The 19,017-nt window shown below is 45.4% G+C and overlaps 1 protein-coding gene across 3 annotated transcripts in view; it reads right to left on the bottom strand.

The window, feature by feature from the left end:
• The window catches only part of ETV6 (ETS variant transcription factor 6), a 52,900-nt gene that overhangs the window by 19,601 nt on the left and 14,282 nt on the right, over window positions 1-19,017 (bottom strand). The gene's annotated exons all lie outside the window — the stretch shown is intronic.

Raw genomic sequence — 19,017 nt, 5'->3', positions numbered from 1 at the left:
CCAGATAATTTTTATTATTGCTTTTTCAAGTAAATTTGTTATACAAGTACAGTAACAACCCCCCATCCCACCCAACCCCACCTCCGTCCCTCCCCCCCTTCCCAAAGCACAGTCACTTTGAAGACGTTAGGTATGGTCCATAGCTGTAATTTGCAAGTCCATCTGAAGACATCACAGTCCATTCTTCTGAGACAGGGTAGATGACACCGAAGAGCTTCTGTATTCCAGGCTATATCCACATAATGTTTCGGCACAAACATTCAGCCATCGTCCACTATGCCATATCTTGTCACTCTCATACACTGCATACATCTCTCACCTCTGTCACTCTCATACTCTGCATACATCTCTCACCCCTAGCACTCCATTCAAATCTCACAACCCCACTCTAAGACAGATCATAATGTGAAATCCACGAGGACCAAATCAGTTTCAAATTTTTTAATCGAGTTCCTTTTCCAGTAAACATACTCCTCCAATTTAACTAGTGCGTGCACCCTACCCACTACTTCCTGACTAGTGGGAGCTAACTCATCAATCCAATGAAATGCTATGCATTTCCTTGCTTGATACAATACTCTCATAACAGCCACCTTTTTTTTCAGCATGTTCCTTGGCACTTTCACGAAGCCAAGTAAGCAGGTCAGTGGGTTGACCTCTAGACCGATTTGAAAAACCTTATTTATAAGTTCCACTATCTCAATCCAATACCTCCTCAAGGGCGGGCAGTTCCACATCAAATGAATCAAGTTTGCACTCGTGGCATTACAACGTGGGCATACATCATCCCCCCTATAGCCCATTTTCAATAGTAATGCAGGTGTTCTATAAACCCTATGTAGGAGATACAGTTGAGAGATCCTATAAGACTCGCTTAATGACAACGTTGGTAAGTCAGTGAGAATTTCTTCCCATTTCTCCTCAGTCAGATCCTCAATATCAGTCTTCCATTTCTCATATAACTTCAGCAAGTTGAATTTATCAACTTCCGCCCTGAGTGTGTTATAATAAAGGGATATCACCTCACTAGTGGTCCCTGCCCTTACAGTATAATCAATGATAGAACATCTGGATGCCTGTTGGATCTTCCCCTTTTTCTCCTGAGTCTGAATAGCATGCCTCGGCTGTAAATATACATAAAAATATCTATGAGGAATATAAAATTCCTGCCTCAACACTTCAAAACTCTTCAATGACTTGTCCGAGAACAATTGAGCCATCTTACCCAATCCATATTGTTCCCATTGCTGCACTCCACTAACCTTGTTTAGTTCAGGGTATAGGCAATTAGGCCATATAGATGTAAGAGCATTATACCCATTAATACTCAACCTGTCTTTAGTTTTCCACCAAATTTTATGCATCATGTTTATCAACGGATATTGAGCACCATGAGAATGAAATGATCCATCCTCCAAAGCTGACAATAAGCAAGTACGGTGTATGAAATGCTGAATAATACGACCCGAATTGTTCAATTGAGACTCATCCCCCCATCCTCTGAGATGCTGTAGCTGGGCTGCAATATAATAAGACCAGGGGTCTGGTACCGCCAAACCTCCTTGTGTTTTAAGTCTCTGAAGGGTTTAAAGTTTAATCCTAGGCACACCTCCCCTCCATATTAAATCTCTGAATACTGCATTAAGGGTCCATTCACACGTCTGTTGTTTCTTTCCTGATCTGTTCCGTTTTTTGCTGAACAGATCTGGACCAGATCTGTACCCATTCATTTCTAATGGGTCCTGAAAAAAAATCTAACATTGTGCTGTCAGTTTTTTTTTCAGGACCCATTGAAAATGAATGGGTCCAGATCTGGTCCAGATCTGTTCCGCAAAAAACGGAACAGATCAGGAAAGAAACAACGGACGTGTGAATGGACCCTAACAGTGTTAAAGAACCTAAGCGGGATCCAAATCGGTGCATTATGAAGGAGGTATAGAAGTTTCGGCATTAGTATCATTTTCAAGAGATTGACCCGACCAATTACAGACAAAGGCAATTTGCTCCACGCCTGTATTTTTTTTCTGAAATTCACCTAGCATTGGTACTAGATTTAAACGCTCATAGTCACCTAAATTTGTAGTTACCCACACCCTAAATACTTTAAGGATGTCACCACTTGTAGCCCTCCTGTATCCGGTGGAGACCTAACATTACTACTACCTAAGGGTAATAAGGCGGATTTTGACCAATTAATGACTAACCCAGACATATTCCCAAATTGATTAATGATTGCCATTGCAGCAGAAAGGGACTGCTCCCAGTCATCCAAGAATAAAAGCAAGTCATCAGCATACAAAGCCACTTTTTCTATTCTAGGTCCATATTGAAGACCCTTGACCGCAGCGGCCATTCTCAGAGCTTCCGCCAAGGGCTCCACCGCCACCGCGAAAAGTAGCGGTGACAGTGGACACCCCTGTCTCGTACCCTGAAAGAGCATAAATGGGTCAGATAAATCACCATTAACCCTCACCGCCGCTCTGGGGCATGCATACAGTAGTTGAACCCATGAAATAAACTCAACTCCAAAACCCATTTTCTTAAGTACCAACCATAAATAACGCCATTCCACGCTATCAAACGCCTTGGCCGCATCAAGAGATGCGACCGCCGCGGTCGAGGCGTGGACATGAGTTGCTTGAATGTTCAGAAGCAGACGTCTGATATTAACCGCAGTCGACATATTGGGCATAAAGCCTGCTTGATCCTGACATACTAAAGTGGTTATCACCGAGTTCAGACGATTCACTAATACTTTTGCTAAAAGCTTAATATCAACTGGGAGTAAAGAAATGGGTCTATAAGATTCAGCTTCAAGTACATCTTTACCTGGTTTAGGCAAGAGTGCAATGACCAGCTTCATTCATGGAGTCAGGGAGCCGACCCCGCTGCTTGGCATCATTACAGACCTCAAGTAATTGAGGAAGAAGAATGTTGGAATAGCGTTTGTATACCTCGGTCGGCAAGCCATCTCTGCCTGGGGCCTTATTATTGGACATTGTCCCTAATGCTTCTTCTAGCTCCTGAACAGTAATTGGGCCATCTAACAGCGCCTTATGTTCACTTGATAGGGTACATAACTTTAGGGGCTGCAAAAACTGATCAATTTCCGCATCCATAACTTTTAGTCTAGATTTATATAGTGTGGAATAAAAGGAATACATGAGGTGGTTCCTTTTGGATAACTCCATACAAATCCCTCAAGGCTGCAATGTACGTAGGCTGTAGCTGAGCTTTAGACACCAGTGCCAAAAGTCTACCCGCTCTCTCCCTTCCTCATAGAAGGCTTGTTTTTGAAAAAATAGTTTGTTTTTTGCCTGCACCAATAACCTGTCATTCAATTTTTGTTGGGATTCTTTCCATTTATCTCCGGTATCATCGTGTGGTTGCAAAATATATTCCGCCTCCGCCGCTTCTACTTCCAAAATTAACTTCCTTGTGTGTGCCCTAGATTCACTCTTTTTTTCTATTGACTTCCGCTATAAGCAGACCCCTCAAGAACGCCTTCATAGTCTCCCACACTACTGACTTAGTTGCGGACGGTAAATTAATCTGGAAGAATTCCTTAAGTTTTTCACCAATTCCGCCAGCATCAGGTAGGAGAGGCAGCCAGTAAGGATTAAACTTCCAACCCCCGCCACTATGACTACGCGTTGCACGGACGTCAAGCACTGCAATCACCGGCGAGTGATCTGAAACTCTGCGTGGCAAATACTGTATTTCCCTTACGTATTGACCTATAAGAGCATTCCCAATAATGAGGTCAATTCTGGATAAAGAATTATATGTGCTAGAGCAGCAAGAAAACTGCTTCACTGACGGGTTTTTCAACCTCCAAAAATCTAGCATCATAGCTTCTTGCATCAGAATCCCAAAAGGTGTCATTCCATTCGTTTGAGGAGTTTGACCCGCCCCCATTCTATCCAAATTATAATCAAAGACATTATTGAAATCCCCCAGTAATAAAACAGGGACATCAGGCACATCCGCTATAAATTGTAGTATACCTTTGTACCACCGGTGAGTATGGCGGCGGGATGTATACACCCACCAGAACACATGTAGTTGCATAGATCACACAGTGTAAACAGATATATCTCCCCTCTTTGTCCACCTTTTTAGCAATGCAGGTAAACGCAATTGATCTGTGTATCAGGAGACTCACCCCCCTTGCATAGGACGAGAAAGTAGAATGGTAGCAGTATCCTGCCCACTTAGGAGTAAGCAATTGAGTCTGGTCCGAGGTAAGGTGAGTCTCCTGAACACAACAAATCAACGGTTGATGTTGATTCAAGCAGTCCATAACCGCACGCCTTTTAAAGAACATTAACCTTCCCCGCCATACTCGAATATCCAGAAATGTGTAAATCTAGCGCTCAGATTAATAGCACTAGCAGGAGAGCAAATATAGCAGTAAGTCATATCATACTCAGACAGTAGACCAATACCTGCATCTTCATATACAGTGCGTGCATTTAGGTTAAAACAAAACATCTCCCACACACCCCTCCCCCTGAAAATTCCCCATCCAAACATTTAAAGCTATTACTCAACACCGCGGCCACCTCAATAACGGGTCCCACTATAACACCTAAATAAGGCCTGTGGGAAGAAACACACTACCCGCAATTAAAGTTAGTCGAGTGCCTAAAACCTCTCTCCTGTCACTTGGAGAAAAGAGTAAAGTATACCCAAAAACAAATGTTGGTACGTAACCACTAGGCGGTGAGCTCAAAAAAGGGGCCCAGAACCTCCCCTCCCCTTACTCCTCGGACAATTACATGTGAAAACAGTTAAGGAATGGTTATACCTGTCTGACTATACATTCCAATGATATTACAGCAAGATTCCCATTCACATACCCTCATCATACACAACATCATTCCTGAGCACTCACACCCAAACACAACCAGGCCACATCAAGCCGAATTATACGACCTGAGCCAATAAACATGACGGCGCCTCTCCATTCGTGGATCAGTTGTGCTCCGCTGCTAGCTGCCTCTCATGACGATCCATCCACCTTGCTGCCTCTTTAGGATCCTCAAAAAAAATGCGTGGTCCCCAGTGCGGCTACCCGTAACTTGGCCGGATACATCATGGAATAAGACACTCCTTGTGCCCTTAAACGCCTCTTCACATCTGCAAATCTGGCCCTTCGCTTCTGGACTTCTTGTGAATAATCCAGGAAGAGTGCTACTTTATGACCATCAACCGACAGGTCAGGATTATCCTGTGCTTTCCTTAAAATAATGTCCCGGTCTCTGAAGTGCAGGATCTTGATCAGGACTGTTCTGGGTGGGGCATCTGGTGGTAATGGACGCGTAGGCACCCTGTGAGCCCTTTCCACAGAAAATAAAGGAGTTAGAACATCTGCGCCAAAGTTCTCCCTTAGCCAGGATTCAAAAAATTCTGACGGGTTTCCTCCTTCCACTTTCTCTGGTGCCCCCACCACCCGTACGTTATTCCGGCGGGATCGGTTTTCGAGATCATCCTGCTTTGCAGCAATAATGTCCAATCTCATGGAATAGTCCCTCACATCTGTAGTCAGAGGTGCCATGGCGTCCTCCATTTCTCCCATCCGACCATCCAAGGCAGTCGTGCGATCAGCCAATTTTCACATATCATGTCGCACTATGGAGACATCTTCCTTAATAGCCCCCATCTGCATGGTAAGGGTGTTAAGCGACTTGCCACATCTAGTTATAGCCTGCATGACATCTTTTAAAGTCGGCTCCTCCGAATTAGAGTCAGGCGTTTCTGAGGGTAGACGATCGCTCACATCAGCTAGAGCGCCAAATCGATTTGAACGGGCCGCCGAGATGCTATCCGGATCAGGTCCTTCAGTGTCAGAGTCCCCATCAGACAGGTCTCCCGTAGCCACTGACTTTCTCGGAGTACCTTTCCCAGAGGCTGTAGTTGATAGCCGGGCATATTTCTCCAGCTTAGCCGCCGCTTCTTTCTGAAGCTCCGTGACGCGGCCCGAGCCATCTTGGCTCTCCTTCTCCAACCCTCTCTGCTCCTTCCTGCGGGTCATAATGATCGGATGCAGTCTCCCCACCAGTTCAGGGGGGGTTCTCTAACGTCCTACCGACAAAGGTACACTCAGGATAAGCTCAAATCCAGGAGCCTGTCAGGATAAATTAGCCGAGGTAGCGGAGGAGCTCTGTACCGCACGTCCGCTCACATACTCCGCTAGGCCACGCCCCCACTATTAAATGCCTTAAAGGGTCATCTCATGACTAATGTAAAAAATGAAATTCAGACATCATATAGTAAATGACAATCTCTCTTTAACAAAGATAGAACCAGCCCTGTACCTGACATGGAACCAGAGATCTCCCCATTCATTGCTCTGCTAGAGTTATATCAAGCTGGCAGCTCAAGGGGAGTGTCTATTCTGCTGCAGCTCAGGGGGCGTGTCTTATCTGCTGCAGCTCAGGGGGGGTGTCCATGCTCTCTCCATCACAGCTCAGGAGGCAGTTGAAGGATGAAATTGAGCATTTGCGGCCTTCTCAGTGAGCAGGGCAAAGAAATAATAATAATAAAATAAATAAAATAAAAACACAACAACAGCAGGTGATGCTATACAGATACATCTTCTTGAATAACTCAATGGCTATGTTAAATTAAGTATTCGGATCCAGATGCTGGTTTGAAAACTGTAGAATATTTTTCATGGGTCGTGCGACAACCCCTTTAAGTAAAGTGATTAACAACACTCAAAACTCAGTTACAGACTGCAGCAGGGATGTGCCCAATAAAGTGTAAATAGAAGAGACAATGCAACACTTGCTTTGTTGTCTTGTAATGGCCCTTGAAGATCTAGTAATCTGCATGTCACCCCAGAAGCACGCACTCGATTTGGTACGGCAGTATAACCATATCCTCCTGTATCCCCTTTTTCCTGGAAAGAGCAGCATTCACAGCCTCTACCCCTCTAATGTGCTAAAATACAGTGCTCAAAATGAGACAGTCATCTCCAGAGAGCTGCAGGGGTGCAAATCACACACAACCAATAAAAGGGGTTGTCCAGGATTAACAAACCGGCCAAGGGAAGGAAACAGTCCCGGAGAGCAGAGACAGCGGAGAAGCCGACAAGGGACCAATCAGAGTTGTCCCTTGCCGGCATGCGCTCCGATTATAACCAAAGCTGTACATTGAGAAAAATGCCGGTTTCAGGTTGTGCTCTCCACGCCCGAGATCACAGCCTAAAATCGTGCATGACTGCCACCGTGCCCCTAATAAATGTAAGTGCTCCCCACTGCCCCCGATCGCCATGTCCTCTCTGCCGGCTGTGATGGCAGCGGCTCAAGAAATGGAGCCGCTGCCATCAGCAGAGAGTGTCTGCTGTAACTTACAGCTGACACTCTGCTGCTGGCACCGATCTAAGCCGTTTAACCCCATAGATGCCGCGGTCAGCAGCCGCCCGGGGCAAGCATGGGGTTGAGAGGGAGGGAGCTCCCTCTCTCTTGCATCAGACCGATGGTTGCCATGTTGACGCCTTACAAAGGCGTCCGGGCTGCCATGTACCTAAGGCTTACTGTAAGTGTAGCACTGACTATACAGTGCATTGCAATAGATGACTTTTGCAATGCACTGTATAGCCATCAGGCCCACTGGATCTTCAAGATCCAGCTGGGTCTTGATAAATACATAAAAAAAAAAAAAAAAAAAAAAAAAAAGTTACAAAAAAGTTACAAAATAAAAACAAATAAAAATAAAATGGTCTTTTCTTATATTCGTTCATTTAGGTCATTAAAAAAGGAAATAAATAAAAAGGCTACACATGATTAGTATTGCCGCTTCCGTAACAACCTGATCTATCAAAGTATCATTATTAATCCCGCGCGGTGAACGCCGTAAAAAGTAATGTTGAAACAAATGACAGAATTGTTGTTTTTGTCACCTCACGTCCACATAAAAAATAAATAACAGGTGATCAAAAAGACATATGTACCCCAAAATGATACCACAATGAACTACAGCCCATCACACAAAAAACAAGCCCCCAAACAGCTACGGTGGTGAAAACATAAAAAAGTTATGGACTTTAGAATATGGCGATGCAAAATATAATTTATTTTTAACACAAAAGTGATTTTATAGCTGAAAAGTAGTAAAACATAAAAAAAAAACTACATAAATTTAGTATCGCCATAACCGTATCAACCCACAGGATAAAATAATCATATTTACCACGAGAGGAACCACATAAAAAATAAAAAAACACTGACAGAATTGCCATTTTGGACCACTTCACCGCCACAATATATATATATATATATATATATATATATATATATATATATATATATATATATTATATAGATATATATATATATATATATCACTGAATATAATAGTAATATAATTACATAGTGATCAGACATGAGATCCACACACCTTATACTACAGTAACAGCTATTCCATCTATTACTGCTGACAACCAGCCTGTCACGGACGGTGTACAGGAAACAAGACAAAGCAACATGCATATACGACTGAGTGGATCGAAAGCTAAGGAACCAAAAGGGAGACCCCTGCACAAGACCTGAGACTATCCCTGGCTGCTCAGCCTATGCAAAGATCCGAAAGGTGGAGGTTTGCATATCCACGTAACCCCTGAACACCCTACAATAGTGAGGGGACACAACCACCGGCTCCCTACTCCAGACACGGAGGGAGTCAGGGTCACCTGGGATCCAGCAAACAGAAAATAACAGATAAATGTTCAGCACTTACCTTTGTAGCAGACAGGAAAACAAGATCAGCATGCACACACACTCCAGATGGAAGTATAAGCCGCCCAGCAAAGCACCATGGGGAGGGATTTAAAGGGAAGCAATCAGTCCAACTCCATGACAGCTGAGAGAGGCTAACGAGATGAGGAACTGAACAGCACAACAAAGAGAACTCAAGGAGGAGGTTCTGAAAGGCCTCTGTCAGAGCTTCTCAGCTGTCTGGTTGTGACAGTACCCCTCCCTCTACGAGTGGACTCCGGACACTCAGAGCCCACCTTCTCAGGATGGGACCTATGGAAAGCCCTGATGAGACGAGAGGCCTTAATGTCCGTCACTGGGACCCACATCCTCTCCTCAGGACCATAACCCTCCCAATGAACAAGGTACTGAAGAGAACCGCGAACAAGACGAGAATCCACAATCCTAGAGACCTAAAATTCAAGATTCCCATCAACCATAATCGGAGGAGGAGGCAAAGGCGAGGGTACAATGGGTTGAACATAAGGTTTCAATAAGGACTTATGAAAAACATTATGGATCTTCCAAGTCTGAGGAAGATCAAGATGGTAGGCAACAGGATTGATGACAGACAGGATTTTGTAAGGCCCAATAAACCTAGGACCCAACTTCCAGGAGGGAACCTTCAATTTGATATTCTTGGTAGACAACCACACCAGATCACCAACATTCAGGTCCGGACCAAGCACACGTCTCTTATCTGCCACACGATTATATATCTCACTCATGCTCTTTAGATTATCCTGAATCTTTTGCCAAATAGATGACAAAGACGAGGAGAATCTGTCCTCATCAGGTAAACCAGAAGACCCCTCTCCCGAGAAAGTCCCAAACTGCGGATGAAACCCATATGCACCAAAAAATGGTGACTTATCAGAAGACTCCTGACGACGGTTATTTAAAGCAAACTCAGCAAGGGACAAAAAAGAACACCAATCCTCTTGATTCTCCGCCACAAAACAGCGCAGATATGTCTCCAGATTCTGATTGACGCGCTCTGTCTGGCCATTCGACTGCGGGTGGAAAGCAGAAGAGAATGACAACCGAACCCCCAAGCGAGAACAGAAAGCCTTCCAGAATCTGGAAACAAACTGCGTGCCCCTATCAGAGACTATGTCTGAAGAAATACCGTGCAATTTGACAATGTGATCAATAAATGCCTGCGCCAGCGTCTTAGCATTGGGCAAACCAGGAAAAGGGATGAAATGCACCATTTTGCTAAAACGGTCCACCACCACCAGAATCACAGTCTTCCCCGAGGAACGAGGCAGGTCCGTGATAAAGTCCATGGACAGATGTGTCCAATGACGGGAAGGAATGGGTAAGGGAAGGAGAGGACCTGATGGCCGTGAATGAGGGACTTTAGCACGAGCGCAAGTCTCGCAGGCTGCCACAAAACCCTCAACCGACTTACGAAGCGCAGGCCACCAGAATCTCCGAGCGATGAGATCCAGTGTGGCTCTTGCCCCCGGGTGCCCAGCAAGGACCGTATCGTGGTGTTCCTTAAATATCTTGTGTCTTAAAGTGAGAGGCACAAACAACCTCCCAGGGGGACAAAGATCAGGAGCCTCTGACTGGGCTGCCTGCAACTCTGCCTCCAATTCAGAAAAAAGAGCAGAGACCACCACACCTTCAGCCAAAATGGGACCCGGGTCTTCAAAATTCCCGCCTCCCGGAAAACAACGTGACAGGGCATCTGCCTTCACATTCTTAACTCCAGGGCGGAACGTGACCACAAAATTAAACCTAGAAAAGAACAAAGACCATCTGGCCTGTCTCGGGTTCAGACGCTTGGCTGACTCCAAGTGGGCCAGATTTTTATGGTCAGTAAATACGGTAATAGGGTGTCTGGCTCCCTCTAGCCAATGGCGCCATTCCTCAAAAGCCAACTTGATGGCCAACAATTCCCTATCTCCCACATCGTAATTTCTCTCTGCGGAGGAGAGTTTTTTCGAGAAAAAGGCACACGGTCGCCATTTGGCAGGAGAGGAACCCTGAGACAAGACCGCCCCCACACCCACCTCAGAAGCATCAACCTCAACTATGAAGGGTAAAGAAATATCAGGTTGCACCAAGATGGGAGCGGAAGCAAAACTCTCCTTGATATTAGAAAAAGCCTTACGCGCCTCTACTGACCAAGAAGAGAAATCTACCCCCTTTCTGGTCATATCAGTGAGTGGTTTAACAATAGAGGAATAATTCAAAATAAACTTCCTGTAATAATTGGCAAAGCCCAAAAAACGCATCAGCGCCTTCTGATTCTCAGGAAGCTCCCACTCAAGCACAGCGCGGACCTTCTCGGGGTCCATGCGAAAACCAGAAGCGGAGAGAAGAAACCCCAGAAATTGAATTTGTGGAACCGCAAACACACATTTTTCCAGTTTCGCATATAATTTATTCTCCCGCAGGATGAGCAAGACCTGACGTAAATGTTCCTTATGAGTTTTGAAATCAGGAGAAAAAATCTAAATGTCATCCAAATACACTAATACAAATTTTCCCATCAAATGATAAAAAATGCTGTTCACGAAATGCTGAAAAACTGCTGGGGCATTCATCAAACCAAAAGGCATAACCAAATTCTCAAAATGGCCCTCAGTAGTTTTGAAGGCCGTCTTCCATTCGTCTCCTTCTCTGACCCTGACCAGGTTGTATGCCCCTCTTAGATCTAATTTGGAAAATACTTTAGCCCCAACAACCTGGTTAAACAGGTCCGGGATCAGAGGAAGCGGATAAGGGTCATGAATAGTGATACTGTTCAGCTCCCTGAAATCCAGACATGGTCTTAAAGAACCATCTTTTTTCTTAACAAAGAAAAAAACAGCGGCAACAGGTGACTTCGAGGGTCGTATGTAGGGCTGAAACGATTATTCGAATAACTCGATTAAATCGAGTCAAAAAATTCATCGATGCAGTCTCCCTGCATCGAGGAATCGTTTACATCACGTGATCACGGAGCGGGAGTGAAATTAAGCGTCTCACTCACCGCTTCCGTGTCCTCCGGAGGCCAGAGAGGCAGGACTGAGCGGCCGGCACAGCTGAGGGAGGAGGAGGGAGGAGGAGGAGGAGGGAGGAGGAGGGAGTCTCTCCCTCCCCACTGTGCGCGGCTGCCGCTGAAGACCAAGTAGGAGGAGGAGGGGAGGGACTGAGTAGGAGGAGGAGGGGAGGGACTGTGGCCACTGCGCCACCAATGAATGTGCCGGCCATATCCCACAGGGTCCCCCCCCCCCCCCATCATTGGTGGCAGTGTCAGTTCCGATCGGAGCCCCAGCAGTGTAATGCTGGGGCTCCGATCGGTTACCATGGCAGCCAGGACGCTACTGAAGTCCTGGCTGCCATGGTATGTTAGTGAGCAGGGGGAGGCTGGGGGGGGGGAGGCAGATCAGAGGCTGGGGGGGAGGCAGATCAGAGGCTGGGGGGGAGGCAGATCAGAGGCTGGGGGGGGAGGCAGATCAGAGGCTGGGGGGGGGAGGCAGATCAGAGGCTGGGGGGGGGAGGCAGATCAGAGGCTGGGGGGGGGAGGCAGATCAGAGGCTGGGGGGGGGAGGCAGATCAGAGGCTGGGGGGAGGCAGATGGAGAGAGAGTGGTTAATGGAGGCTGCAAGCACCACCTTAGCATGTATAAAGTTATTGGTTTAGAGAGGGGTTAATGAAGGCACCTCCAAGGTGCTTTCATTAACCTCTTCAAACCAATAACTTTATACATGCCTAATGCCAAGGTGCTTCCATTAACCCCTCCAAACCCAATGGGCATGTATAAAGTTATTGGTTTGGAGGGGTTAATGGAAGCACCTTGGCATTAGGCATGTATAAAGTTATTAACCCCTTCAAACCAATAACTTTATACATACCTAATTACGTACGTTATTTTAAGTAGCTTTTTCTTATTAGATTACTCGATGAATCGAGAAATATAATCGATAGAATACTCGATTACAAAAATATTTGTTTACTGCAGCCCTAGTCGTATGTGTCCTTTTCTCAGACTCTCAGAGATATAAGCACGCATAGCGATCCTCTCAGGTTGGGAAAGATTGTATAAACGAGATTTAGGCAGTTTGGCGCCTGGGATGAGATTAATAGGGCAATCGTACTCCCTGTGCGGGGGCAAATCCTGAACTCCACTCTCAGAGAAGACATCCGAAAATTCAGAGAGAAAAGATGGTACAGTCTTAGTAGCAACCTCAGAAACAGATGTCGTGAGGCAATTCTCTCTGCAAAAGTCACTCCAACCATTTATTTGCCTTGCTTGCCAATCAATGGTGGGGTTATGTTTAGCGAGCCAGGGTAGCCCCAACACTAGAGGGGTAGGTAATCCGCTAAGGACGAAACACGACACATCCTCAACATGAGCATCACTCACAATTAAACGGATATTGTGAACTATGCCCTTTAATGATTTCTGAGAAAGTGGAGCGGAATCAATAGCAAAAACAGGAATATCCTTTCCCAAAGTGCGCACCTGGAAACCATGGAGTTATCGCAAATTGATTATCAATGAGATTGACAGCTGCTCCACTATCCACAAAAATCTCACAAAAAATGTTCTTGCTCTCTAGCGCCACCCTAGCCGGCAGGACAAAACGGGAACTACAAGCAAACGGAAAACCTTCAATTTCCGCCTCAACCCTGCCAATAGTAACAGACGGAACATTTTTAAAAGATTTTTTCCTGTTTGTTTCTTTATTACTCCCAGAAAACTGCCTGAATCTCCTAGAGGGACAAATATTTGCCAAATGATTTATACCTCCACAACAAAAACAAACCCTCCCATGCGAGCTGAATCTTCTATTGTCAGAAGCAATCAACCCCAGCTGCATGGGCTCCTGCTCAGAAGGGGCTGACAGCGACTGAGACCCCTGCGCACAGAATGGGACCGCTGCACTGTCCTGGGACTCAGTATGACAGGAAGGGGACATCTCTCCTCTCTCTCTAAGACGCCTGTCAATACGAACGGCCTGAGACATAGCAGAGTCCAAAGAAATAGGCCTCTCATGAAAGGCAAATGCATCTTTCAATCCCTCTGAAAGACCATGGCAAAATTGACTTCGGAGTGCAGCATCATTCCAACCAGTATCAACTGCCCATCTCCGAAATTCTGAGCAGTATATTTCTGCGGATTGTTTACCCTGGCATAATAGACGTAGTCTAGACTCAGCCAGAGCAATACGATCCAGATCATCATATATCTGACCCAGGGCTAAAAATAATTCATCCACTGAACGGAGAGGCCGTGCCCCCTCCGGCAGCGAAAAGGCCCAGGACTGAGCGTTACCTCTGAGCAGCAATGTAATGATCCCCACCCTCCGTTCCTCATCACCAGAGGAATGGGGAAGAAGGCGAAAATGGAGTTTGCAAGCCTCTCTGAAACGCACAAAATTCTCACTACCCCCGGAGAACGTATCCGGGAGCGAGATCTTAGGCTCAGAACAAACTCCATGAACGCAAGCTGAACCGGTCACTTGAAGCTGAGAAAAAGTCTTCAGCCAAAAGTGAAACCGGATCCATGCTTGAGACGGTTTTGGCGGCTTATAATGTCACGGACGGTGTACAGGAAACAAGACAAAGCAACATGCATATATGACTGAGTGGATCCAAAGCTAAGGAACCAAAAGGGAGACCCCTGCACAAGACCTGAGACTATCCCTGGCTGCTCAGCCTATGCAAAGATCCGAAAGGTGGAGGTTTGCATATCCACGTACCTCGACTATATAACCCCTGAACACCCTACAATAGTGAGGGGACACGACCACCGGCTCCCTACTCCAGACACGGAGGGAGTCAGGGTCACCTGGGATCCAGCAAACAGAAAATAACAGATAAATGTTCAGCACTTAACTTTGTAGCAGACAGGAAAACAAATGCACACACACTCCAGGAGGAAGTATAAGCCGCCCAGCAATGCACCATGGGGAGGGATTTAAAGGGAAGCAATCAGTCCAACTCCATGACAGCTGAGAGAGGCTAACAAGATGAGGAACTGAACAGCACAACAAAGAGAACTCAAGGAGGAGGTTCTGAAAGGCCTCTGTCAGAGCTTCTCAGCTGTCTGGTTGTGACACAGCCTCTCTCTATATCATGTCTGAGAGGTTGTCACAGCCCCGCCCCCTGTTACTTAATATAATAGTAATATAATTACACTCTGATCAGACATGAGATCCACACACCTTATACTACAGTAACAGCTATTCCATCTATTACTGCTGACAACCAGCCTCTATATCATGTCTGAGAGGTTGTCACAGCCCCGCCCCCTGTTACTGACATCACTGAATATAATAGTAATATAATTACACTGTGATCAGACATGAGATCCACACACCTTATACTACAGCTAAGCCTCCGTATGATGTGGCATAATAAAAGGGATTTATAGATGTGATAGTCATTTCTCAGCAATACTCTAAACCAGGGATGGCCAACCTACGGCTCTCCAGCTGTTGCAAAACTACAACAACCAGCAGACTGTTTACAACTATCAGCCTACAGCAGGGCATGGTGGGAATTGTAGTTTTACAACACAACAGCTGGAGAGCCGCAGATTGGCCGTCCCTGCTCTCTACCTAAATAAACTCCTCTCAGCTGCATCTTAGGGCCACTTTCACACCCTCCATATTTTTCAGCAATATTTGTAACTCAAAACCTTGGGGGAGGGGGGGGGGGGGGGATTCATCTCCCAGCACCTCTTTTTACCCTGTGTCTGTGAATGCTACTTGCCACAAATTCTCACAAGTGCCGTTTCTCCGTCACTCTCCCCACTTTCTGAAAAGGGGGCGTAGCGAGGGTGCGGTGTGGACGGGGCCAGGAGTCCAACACATTTATCTTCATTTGCGCCTGGGTTCAGACACAAATGAAGACAGAAATCTACGACAGCTCCAAGCTGCTGTAGATTTCATTCTGGCGCACGACCTGCCAGCCAATGTCCCTCATATATGAAAAGGTCTGCGTCTCGTCATAAATTAGGCGCATCATCCGGCATGCTGGAGATTTCAAAGACTGGCGTATAGTGCTGGTCTTTGATAAATCTCTCCCCATGTTTTATGTCTTATAGAGCTGTGAGAGGGCTGATTTTTTTCGCAGGGCGATCTGCAGTTTTCATTGATACCATTTTGTGTGTGTGTGTATCATATTTTATTTTTATTATTTTTTTTTGGAGGGGGGGAGGGAGCATGCAGTTGAATTTATTTTTTTATTCTTTAATTGTTCACCATTCTTACTTTTACACATACTTCTGTCCTCCCAGGGGATATTAACATGGGACTATTCAGAAGATATCATGCTCAGAATTGACCGCAGCATCTGAGGGGTTAAAAGTCTGATCAGTGTTATTGACGGCTATGATGGCTGCTCAACTTCTTTATAGACCAAACTTCTGCCATATATGTATGGTGGATGTCAGGAAGGGTTTGAATGTACAAATTATATGTTTTATTGAATCCCACAAACACATTGATTGATTATATATATATATATATATATGTATGTATCAATCTGCTCAGCTCCTTCTGCTCTAACCTGCTGCCTGAAGATTGCACTGCATTTTGTTGTGACTGATTCTCTAAGTTTTCCTGTTACTTTGTCAGGTGCGTAAAGCACTTTTGAGATCCCATATATAGGATTCCATCTCCTTGGCTGTGATCTTACATTAAAACACTGGCAGGCATTGAAGAAGGGCACCAGACCTACCGTTGGTACAGGTCTTGGCATGACGTGCAATGTACCCAACAACCCCCTACACATACAAACCCACACTGCTCTGTACAGTCATGCAGAAAAAATTCAACAGTTGTATCCGGAACATCACAGCTGAGCTCGTGTAAAAAGGGGAATTCTCGGTATTGCACAATTTCATGGGAAATATTTACTATGAAGGTTCTGACTATTTAAATGGGTTATCCAAACATGCAAAACCAACCCACAAAGTACAGAGAATACTTACCTGGTCCCCGATGCCTGTGTCCATCCGTCGACGGGGGGTTGCAGCCAATAGCAGGCTGCGATGGTGACCTGTCCGCTTCAGTCATGTGTGATGTCAGCGTTCCTTCCCGGCAAACGCCTGCTCGCTAGCTCCCGTTCATTACTATGGGAACAGCGCTTGGTGGTGGCCGGACCCGGGGTCCTCCAGTAATTGTCTGGCAGCTGTCTCTAACATCATGTCCTCTCTGTATCTAAAACTGAACCTCTCAAAAACTGGACTTCTTGTCTTTCCCCCATGTACTAACCCACCTAAACTGGATATTTCAATTTCAGTCTGTGGTACTATCATAACTCCTGTGCAACATGCCCGCTGTCTTGGGGCCACATTTGACTCTTTCCTTTGTTCTCCATATTCAATCACTTACACGCTCTTGTCGTCTGCACCTCAAGAATATCGCCAGAATCCGCCCTTTTCTTACAGTGGAAACGGCAAAAACTCTTGTTGTTGCCCCGATTAATTCACGTCTTGACTACTGCAACACATTACTAATCGGTCTTCCTCTCACTAAACTCTGCCCCCTTCAGTCTGTCCTAAATGCTGCAGCCAGGCTCATCCATCTGTCCACCCGCTATACTGATGCTACTAGTCCGTGCCAGTCACTTCACTGGTTGCCCATCTACCACAGAATACAGTTCAAACTTCTCACCCTCACCCACAAAGCTCTGCACAACGCCGCACCTCCATATATCTTCGCCTTCATCTCCATCTACCACCCTACTCGGGCTCTCTGTTCTGTTAGCGACCTAAGATTAATAACCTCCATAATTCGTACCTCTCACTCCCGTCTTCAAGACTTATCTCGAGCTGCACCTACTCTCTGGAATACTCTGCCCCGGAATACTAGGTAAATTCACAACTTCTCCACCTTCAAACGTGCCTTAAACACACATCTTTTCAGGCAGGCTTATCAGGCTACCTAAACTGACTATTTCCCGACTAAACCTCTCCCCCACCAACTCCTCTGGCCTAAACTCGATCCTCTAGTAGTCCCAAACCCGAAGCAGATCGTCCGGCACCACTCCTGTCAGTTCAATAATGGCTTATTACAATCAATCAATTACCTTTTATGTGTCACCCCCAGTTCCTCATAGATTGTAAGCTCTTGCGAGCAGGGCCCCGACTCCTAGTGTTTCAGTTGTAGATTAGCCAGTTACTTTTGTTTTGTACACGAACCCTATGAATTTGTAAAGCGCTGCGGAATATGGTGGCCCTATATAAATATTATTATTATCCCCGCTCTGTTCTCAGTGTAGGTGCAGGTCACAGAGGGAACTCGCACCTATCAGACAATAGGGGCATATCCTAGCGATATGCCCCCATTGTCTCAGATGGGAATACCCCTTTAAGTACATAGGAGCAGGAGCGTAGCTAAAGGCTCATGGGCCCAGTTTTGCTTGGGCCCCCCTTCCCTCAGTGCTTTGTGGCCAGGGGCCAGGAAGCAAATAGCCTTCGTGTTGCCTGAAGCAAAAATTGAAACTGCACGCCCCCCATGCCAAATTCTTTACTTAACCCCTTCCCTTCAGCCAGAGGTGTAACTTGACAAGCATGCACTTTCTACAATACCGGTGTGTTCTCATGCGGCCTAAGGGTCTTTGGGCCCCCTCAGGCTCCTGGGCCCGGTAGTGACTGCTACCTCTGCAACCCCTATAGCTACGCCCCTGCATAGGAGGCAGTATTATAGTAGTTATATTCTTGTAGATAGGAGGCAGTATTATAGTATTTATATTGTTGTACATAGAGGACAGTATTATAGTACTTATATTCTTGCACATAGGGGGCAGTATTATAGTAGTTATATTCTTGCACATAGGAGGCAGTATTATAATAGTTATATTCTTGTACAGAGGAGACAGTATTATAATAGTTATATTCTTGTACAGAGGAGAGAGTATTATAGTAGTTATATTGCTGTACATAGGAGCAGTATTATAGTAGTTATATTGTTGTACATGGGAGCAGTATTATAGTAGTTATATTCTTGTACATAGAAGGCAGTATTATAGTAGTTTTATTTTTGTACACAGGAGGAAGTATTATAGTAGTTATAGGGGCTCATTTATCAAACTGGTGTAAAGTAGAACTGGCTTAGTTGCCCATAGCAACCAATCAGATTCCACCATTCATTTTGGACATCTCCTTTGGAAAATGAAAGGAGGTATCTGGTTGCTATGGGCAAGTAATCCAGTTCTACTTTACACCAGTTTGATAAATGACCCCTATATTCTTGTATATAGAAGACAGTATTATAGTAGATATATTCTTGAACATAAGGGGCAG

The sequence above is a fragment of the Bufo gargarizans genome, chromosome 2, assembly GCF_014858855.1.
Source record: "Bufo gargarizans isolate SCDJY-AF-19 chromosome 2, ASM1485885v1, whole genome shotgun sequence".
Lineage (NCBI taxonomy): Eukaryota > Metazoa > Chordata > Amphibia > Anura > Bufonidae > Bufo > Bufo gargarizans.
This window is presented reverse-complemented; position numbering and strand designations above follow the sequence as displayed.